This window comes from Elephantulus edwardii, unplaced genomic scaffold (assembly GCF_000299155.1).
Source record: "Elephantulus edwardii isolate Elephantulus edwardi_28Jun2011 unplaced genomic scaffold, EleEdw1.0 scaffold00057, whole genome shotgun sequence".
In the NCBI taxonomy this organism is placed as follows: Eukaryota; Metazoa; Chordata; class Mammalia; order Macroscelidea; family Macroscelididae; genus Elephantulus; species Elephantulus edwardii.
Window position 1 is genome coordinate 1,238,003 of NW_006399807.1, and position 8,676 is coordinate 1,246,678.

General features: G+C 42.3%; 1 pseudogene; it reads left to right on the plus strand.

Annotated features, from left to right (window-relative positions):
• Positions 1-7,229: 7,229 nt before the first annotated feature.
• On the plus strand, positions 7,230-8,183 carry LOC102875242 (annotated as a pseudogene).
• Positions 8,184-8,676: the final 493 nt, after the last annotated feature.

Below are 8,676 nucleotides of genomic sequence, written 5' to 3' on the forward strand. Positions count from 1 at the left end.
GTTTTTCTCAGTGTATTTCCTAGAAAGTTACATCCCAAAGGAATAGACATCCTTCCTTGAAAGGAAATATGGAGAGGAAGCCCCTCTGTGCTTGTTTATTTGATCATTGGGGAACAAGGCGTGGGAGGCAAAATCTGGTCGCTTTGCCACACACAACACAGATACGCCCACGTTTCCCAGAAGCCCGAGGATCAAGGCGGAGCCTTAAATTCTTTGGGGCCAAGGGCCTGTGACCCTCAGGCTAAGAAAACAACACTATATACCGGATCTACGGGACACATCACCCTCCCCTGGGAACTATTCCATTGTGACTACAGTGTGCTGCAAATAGAAAAGAGGCCTTAATACATGAGAGTGTTTGTTTACCATTCAGCCTCGTGATTCAACGGAAAGAAATGGTGACTAAGGAAGTGGGATTGAAAGAAGAGCAGTGGGAGGTTATAGCATATGAGTTAGAATTTTGGTTCTGCCTCTTCCCCAGTCTAAGCAAAGACTTCCCCTTTCTAAATCTCTATTTTCTCATATGATAAAGGAGGGAATTGGATTGAATCATTTCTAGGATTTCTTCCATCATAAGATCAGTGTTTGGATTCCTTTCATCTTCTTTTGATGATTTCTTTATCGTTCAATATTTTGTCCATAGTTTCCTTCAGTGTTGCAGTCTGAGGCTTGGGCTTGTATTTATTCTTCAAGTTCTTTCAGCTCGAGACACGTCAATTGTGTTCTTCCATTCTGGTTTTTAAACTCCAGCTCTTGGCTCATTTTGTTAACAATGCTTTATTTTCTCAAGCTGCCCTTTAAAATCTTCTGCTCATCTCTCTTACTTTAACACTTATTTCCTTTGTTTTTAACCTCTTTATGTTATTTTGCAAATTTCAGAGTCTTTCTGACATCTATTTTGGTCTGTTCTTTTTCCCCCTTTTGTTCTTTTTAGTGACAGCAAAAGCTTTCATCATGGATAATGTTCTTGATGTCATCCCACAAATCATCCAGTCTTCAGTCTTTAGTGTTCAATGCATCAAAATTTTTCTTGAGATGTTTGTTTCAGTTTTAATTTGAACTTGCATAGCAATAACTGGTCTCTTCCACAGTCTGTCTTTGGCCTTGTATTGACTGTGGATATTAAGCTTCTCCACTGCTTCTTTCAACAATTTTAGTCAATCTGATTCCTGTGTACTCTATCAGGTGAGATCCACATATACTGTGGTTGTTACGTGCTGTTGAGTAACCTGTGACCCATAGCAACCCTATATACAGCAGCTCTGAAGCCCGCCCTGTCCTGATAGAGTCTCACTGATTCCGACATACCTAATCCCATTTCTTCAGTTACTATATCAGTCAGTCTCATCCAGGGTCTTCCTCTCCTATGCCGTCCCTCCACCCTTCCAAGCATGATGTCCTTCTTCAAGGTCTAATTCATTCTGGCCATATGTCCAAAGTATATAGCTGTTATTAATGTTTTTTAACATAAAACAAAACAGTGTTGACTAAGAAGAACTGGGAAGCATATGATCAAGAACCAATGGTAATAAAGGAAGATGTTCAAGCTATTCTAAAGGAATTGGCAAAAAACAAAGCCTCAGCAATTCATGGAATACCAATTGACATGTTTCAACAGATGGAGCCCGGGATGTGCTCACCAGGTTGTGCCAAGAAATCTGGAGGAAAGCTACCTAGCAAACTGACTAGAAGAGATCAATATTTATTCCCATTTCAAAAAAGATGCTCCAACAGAATGTGGAAATTATTGGACAGTACCACTAATATCACATGCAAGCAAACACTTGCTGAAAAGTATCCAAAAATTACTAGAACAGTACATTGATAAAGAACTGCCAGAAATACAGCTGGCTTTAGAAGAAATCGTGGCACTGGGGATATCACTGCTGATGTTTTCCCTTTGATAATGTTTGCCTACCACAATGTCTCTCTTCTTTAATCTTTTACAGGATGTTTATCTCTGCTCTTCCATAGCTTCCATTCTCTTTTGCTTATTATTTATTTTCCTCCATGAATTAACTGTGAAGGACATGTTTATGATATCTGAACATGAACATGGACATTACTGTAGTCTATCCAGTTACATATTCATGACCCCTCATGCATTGGACTTACTTGGATTCCCCAAATTACATCTATCTGAATCTGGGACCTCCACTTTAGTACAGCGTCTGACAGTCAAGTGTTATACTCAACAGAGCAGAAGATAGACAAGCAAATAAATACAGACCTAAGCGGTGTGGATAATAATAAATTATGGCTAACATTGAGAAGAATCAGAGTCCCAGAGCACTTAATTGTGCTCATTCAAAACCTATACCTAGACCAGGAAACTGCTGTGGGAACAGAGCAGGGGAACACTGCATGGTTTAAAATTAAGAATGGAGTGTGTTAGGGTTGTATTCTCTCTCCATACCTATTCAATCTGTATGCTGAGAAAATTACTCAAGAAGCTAAACTCTATAAAGAGGACTGTGGCATTGAGAGTGGAGGGAAACTCATCAATAATCTGTGTTATGAAGATGACACAAACTTGCTTGCTGAAGGTGAGAAGAACTGAAGCACTTGTGGAAGATCAAAGAATACAGCCTTCAATATGGATCACATCTCAATGTCAAGAAAACAAAGATTCTTACCCCTGAACCAATAGACAACATCATGATGGATGGAGAAGAGATTGAAACAGTCAATGACTTCATCTTACTTGGATCCACAGTTAACACTCTTGGAACCAGCACTCAGGAAATAAGGAGATGCATTGTACTGGGAAAGTCTGCAGTTAGGGACTTCTTCAAGTTACTGAGGAGTAAAGATATCAGTTTAAAGACTAAGGTGCATCTGATTCAGGCCATGGTCTTTCCAAACATTTGTTATGCATCCAAGACCTGGAAAATTAATAAGGATGACAGAAGAAGAATTGAAGCCTTTGAGCTGTGGTGTTGGAGAAGAGCCCTGAACATTCCATGGATAGCTAAGAGAAAACAAACAAATAGGTCTTTGAGAGGGTGCAGCTGGAGTGCTCTTTGGAAGCAAAAATAATGAGGCTTCATCTCACATATTTTAGACATGTTGCTAGGAGGTGCTGGAAAGGATTGGCAAAGGAAAGGAAGACCCTTGACAATGTGGATTGACACAGTGACTGCTGCAATGGGCTCCAGTGTGTCAGGAAGTGTTAAGATGGCACATGATAGGACAGTGTTCCGATTCATTGTTCATAGAGTTGCTATGAGTCATACTCAAATGCTTGTGACAAAACATTTCAATCTTCTACGTGATTTCCCACCACTAGTTAGAGAAAGGATAGAAGGAGAATTGTTGTCTTCGAGCTGTGGTGCTGGAGAAGAGTATTGAGGGTACTATGGACTGCTAGGAAAACAAACAGATTCATCCTGGAAAGGGTTAAACTGGCCGGCTCTTTGGAGGCAAGGATTCTGAGGCTCCTTCTAACATACTTTGGACATGTTGTAAGGAAGGAGAGGTCCTTGGAGAAGTACATCATGCTTGGGAGGGTGGAGGGACGGCGCAGGAGGGGAAGACCCTCTATGAGGTGGATTGATTCAGTGACTGGGATAATTGGGATGGGAGTGTCGGAGACAGTGCGATTGGCACAGGACGGAGCAGGGTTTAGGGCTGTTGTACATAGGATCGCTATGAGTCGCAAGCGACTCGACGGCACATAATAACAACAACAGTCAGAGGAAGCTCTAGTGGCAAAGTCCATAGAGAGCTGTCACTAACCCAAAGGCAGCTCCTCTCTGATGGTTTGAATGCACCAGCACCTCCACTGGAGAAAGATGTGCAGTCTCTTCCTATGTGATTTACAACCTCCCAAAAACCTGCTAGAGAGTCAGCTCTGACCCCATTCCAACTTGATGGCAGTGAATTGAGTTTGAGTCTGTTTGCCATACTGCAGTGGCTTGCACATTGCTGTGATCTTCAAAGTGATACCACCAGCATTTCCAGAATCAGCAGGGTTTGGGGTGGACAGGTTTAAGAGGAGCTTCCAGAGACAGACTGCGAAGCAAGCTTGTATAGCCACTTCTGAAATAATGGGCCACTGAAAACACTATGGACAGCAATGGAACACTGGTTACAGTGCTTCAAAATGAGGCTCTCAGGTTGGAAGAAACTCAAAATGCTGCTACAAAAGAGCTGCCTCCTCAGAATAGAAGAGAAAAGCCACATTGCACTCATGCAAAAAAGAAAAGGGGAAAAAATATCCTCACCTTTACAAGATGGTTATGAGTGAGTTTTACAAAAGATGGAGACACAAGTTGTCCTAGTCCATTGTGGTAGCCTGGTTGTTGTTGTTGTTGTTATGTGTTGTCGAGTCACTTGCAACTCATAGTGACTCTGTGTATAACAGCTCTGAACCCTGTCCTATCCTAAACTGATCTCATTGTCTCTGACACACCTACGCTCGTTACCCTAATTACTGAATCAATCCATCTCATCCGGCATCTTCTTCTCCCACGCTGTCCCTCCACCTTTCCAAGCATGATGTCCTTCTCTAAGGACTGTTCCCTCCCAGCAAACATGCATGTATGTATATGAGATGGATCTTTAAAGTCTTTGCCTCCAAAGCGCAGCCTGATTTCACCCTCTCCAAGACAGACCGATTTGTTCTCCTGGCAGTCCATGGTATGTTCAACACTCTTCTCCAGCACCACAACTGAAAGGCATTGACCCTTCTTCTGTCATCTTTAGTCATTGTCCACCTTTCAATGCAGGGCAAGTTATTGTGAAGACCATGGCCTGAATCAGGTGTGACCCCCCAAAACTATGTCCATATTCTAATACCTGGATATTGTATATATTACTTCATTTGAGAAAAAGACTCTGCAGATGTGACTAAACTGAGGATTCTGAGATAACAAAATTATTCTTGATCATCTGAATACTATCATAGTTGTCCTTTAAAAAGGGAGATAGAGGAAAGGAGATTGATTCTGAGGAGAAAGTGCTTTAAAGACAGAACAGAGAGATTTTAGGATGCTATGCTGGTGGCCTCTAGTATGAAATAAGGAATTATGAGACAAGGAACACCACTAAAATAATCATAAAAGATAAAGGAATAAATTCTCCCATAGAGTTCCCAGAAGCAGTGTGACTCTGCCAAGGAACACTTTCATTTCTGCCTAGTGAAGTTCATTTAGGGTTTCTGGCCCCCAGAGCATTAAGACTATACATGAATGTTGTTGAAAATCATTACCTTTTTGGCGATTTGTTTCAGCAGCCATAGAAAACTAACACACTGCATCCTAGCTGGGCATTTTACTTGCTGTCGTTTACTTGTGATCATTGCTAGTTTCTCATCATTTGTGCGATTTTTTTCTTTTCTGAGCACCATGTCTTCTTACTCTTCAACAGTATAATAACCCAATGTACTGATGATAAGTCAACATACTGATAATAAATCACATGATACCAAAGAGATTCTATGTGAAAAATAATTAGCAATTTCCTCCTCCAAGTTGATGAGTCAACAAATTAAAGCCAAAAATGCCATGCTCTAGGACCTGCAAGGTTTTTATGTATAGTACATTTCAGAAAAAATATTTTCTGCAACAAAAGGCTGGCTGAAATAAGAAAAGGCCAGGATTATATGTCTTGGCCTTTGTTTCTAGAAACAAAAGGTCTAGCTTGGAGGCACTGTTTTGGCAGCTGTAACTGATGGCTTAATATGAGAGATTCCACCTCTGTGGTATAAAAAACGAAGTCCTGATGCTGTCATAGTAAACTGCCCTCCTTAGAAAGAAACATCTCTCAACTCTCAAAGATGAAATGAAAATGTTATGGATGATGCTATGAAAATCCTTAATTTTGTTAAACAAGGAGCTAGCCCCTCAAGAATGTTTTTAAAAATCTATGTCAAATTTTTCACAAAGAGCACGCATGTAGCATGCACGTCTCCTGCTCCACACAGACATCTGGTGGCTTTCAAAGGAGAAGCTCGCAGCAGAGGGTTGGAGCTGAAAGGGAAATTGCAGAAAAGCTTTCAAGGACATCAGTGGCCAGAGTTTCCTGAGTGCTTTGAAGATGAAGAAGGACTGCAGAAATGAGCCTCCTTAGCGGGCAGCTGCCGTCCATCAGCCAGCTGAGCAAGCCTCTGTAAGGCTCCAGGTAAAATGGTTTTTACTTAACTGACAGGGTTCTTGGAGTTAAAAAGAAACTTTCAAAAGGAAATTCTGCACTGCATCCAGTGCTGCTAGATTTGAGCATGCAGAATGAAATCTGCTTCCTGCAAAGAATCTTGGAGAACTTCAGAGCGAACCCAAACAATGTTTCCTCTCTCTTTCAATGTACAGCTGCCAGAGAAACCCTTCCTCTGAATCTTTGAGAGTTGCACACTCAAGTTATTCACTTCGAGGCAAGTACTGGAAAAAGAGAATCCTGCTATTCACCAAAAACAATGCTGAAGGGATAGTGCTGTAATTTTCAACTGCGTATATGAGTAAGAAAATTTTGGGGTTTTCCTTACAGTTGCTATCATTAGGAGCCATTGAGTCGGAACCAATTCCTAGCTGACCCTCTCATGGGTTTTCAGAGGCAATAAATTGCATGGGAAGAGATTTTCCCAATTTCTCCATTGGAGCCGCTGGTGGATTCACATAGTCTGCGTTTGGGTTGGCAGTGTGATGCCTTCCCACTAGCCCACCACAGCAAATTATAGAACAATGTGTTGGTGGCTTACTTTGTAGCACGTTATACTACTAAGCAAAAGTCTGTGCATCTACAGGAATTCAAACCCACAGGCACCTCCAAAGGAGAAAGATGATCAAGTCTCTTTGTGTTAAAATGTACAGCCTCAGAAACTGATGTGGAATTGCTGAGTAGGAACTTCTTCAACAGCAGTGTGTTGGTTTGGTTTGGTTGCATAAAGAGCAAGAAGAGAAATGGTTTCATTTTATTTGAAAAAGAAATTCATGTCTGTTTCTCTCACATTTCATCAGAACTGAATATTCATGAAATGAAAGGCTAAGCAAGGATTTCACATTAAAGAAGCAAATTTTAGTCTTTACATTTCAGAAAGAGCACGTTTTGTGTAAACTATCAGTTGCATGTAAGTAAAAATTTCAAATGTTCAGACCTGGAGTTAAGCTAGATCTCACTCAAGAAGAATAAAATATAAATCTTCTATAAAACTGTGTAATCTGCTCTCTCCAGGCGCCCTCGTGAGAGTGACATCGTCTTTAAACCCTCATGGCAATCCCTGACGCACCGCAGTGATGCCCAGGGAAGACAGGGCGACCTGGAAGTCCAACTACTTCCGTAAGATCATTCAACTTCTGGATGATTACCCGAAATGCTTCATCGTGGGTGCAGATAATGTCGGCTCCAAGCAGATGCAGCAGATCCGCATGTCCCTCCGTGGGAAGGCTGTGGTGCTGATGGGCAAGAACACCATGATGCGCAAGGCCATCCGGGGCCACCTGGACATCAACCCGGCCTTGGAGAAACTGCTGCCTCATATCCGGGGGAACGTGGGGTTTGTGTTCACCAAAGAGGATCTCACAGAGATCAGGGACATGCTGCTGGCCAACAAGGTGCCAGCTGCTGCCCGTGCTGGTGCCATTGCTCCGTGTGAGGTTACCGTGCCAGCCCAGAACACTGGTCTGGGCCCCGAGAAGACCTCCTTCCTCCAGGCTTTGGGCATCACCACTAAGATCTCCAGAGGCACCATTGAAATTCTGAGTGATGTGCAGCTGATTAAGACTGGAGACAAGGTGGGAGCCAGCGAGGCCACCCTGCTGAACATGCTGAACATCTCTCCCTTCTCCTTCGGACTGATCATCCAGCAGGTGTTCGACAACGGCAGCATCTACAATCCTGAAGTGCTTGACATCACAGAGGAGACCCTGCATACCCGCTTCCTGGAGGGTGTCCGCAATGTTGCCAGCGTCTGTCTGCATATTGGTTACCCAACTGTGGCCTCAATACCACATTCCATCATCAATGGGTATAAGCGGGTCCTGGCTTTGTCTGTGGAGACTGACTACACCTTCCCATTGGCTGAAAAGGTCAAGGCATTCCTGGCTGATCCATCTGCGTTTGTGACTGCTGCCCCTGTGGCCGCCGCCACTACCGCAGCTGCTCCTGCTGCTGCGGCCCCAGCCAAGGTGGAAGCAAAGGAAGAGTCGGAAGAGTCGGACGAGGATATGGGATTTGGTCTCTTTGACTAAAAACCAAAAAGCCACCAACTCTGCCAGCTTTGTGTGAAACAAGGAAATAAAGGCTTCATTCTCTTAAAAAAACAAACAAACAAACAAAAAACTGTGTAATCTAAAAAACAACAACTGTGTAATCTAGACTTTTATTCATGTTGCTCCAGCTTATAGTTTTAATGGTTTAACTTTTCTTAAATTAATTTTAATTAAAGTTTACAGAAACTTAGAGTTTCCAGTCATTCATTGTTGCACTTTTTTCCCTTCCCACCCTGTCCCCCACAATTCACTCCTCTCCTTGAAAAGTAAAACTCTTTCATTGTTATGCAATTCCTCCCCTCGAGTCCACTCCACTATGCAGCCTTAACTCTGGACATCTATAATGACAAGAATACTCATGCATAAATCCCTTTTAAACCGATCTATCCCTCATCTGTTTCAATGCAATACACATCATTCCTCCCCTCCCTTTTGGTCTTCCCTCAACCTTGATTGGTTTAACTTTTTTTTT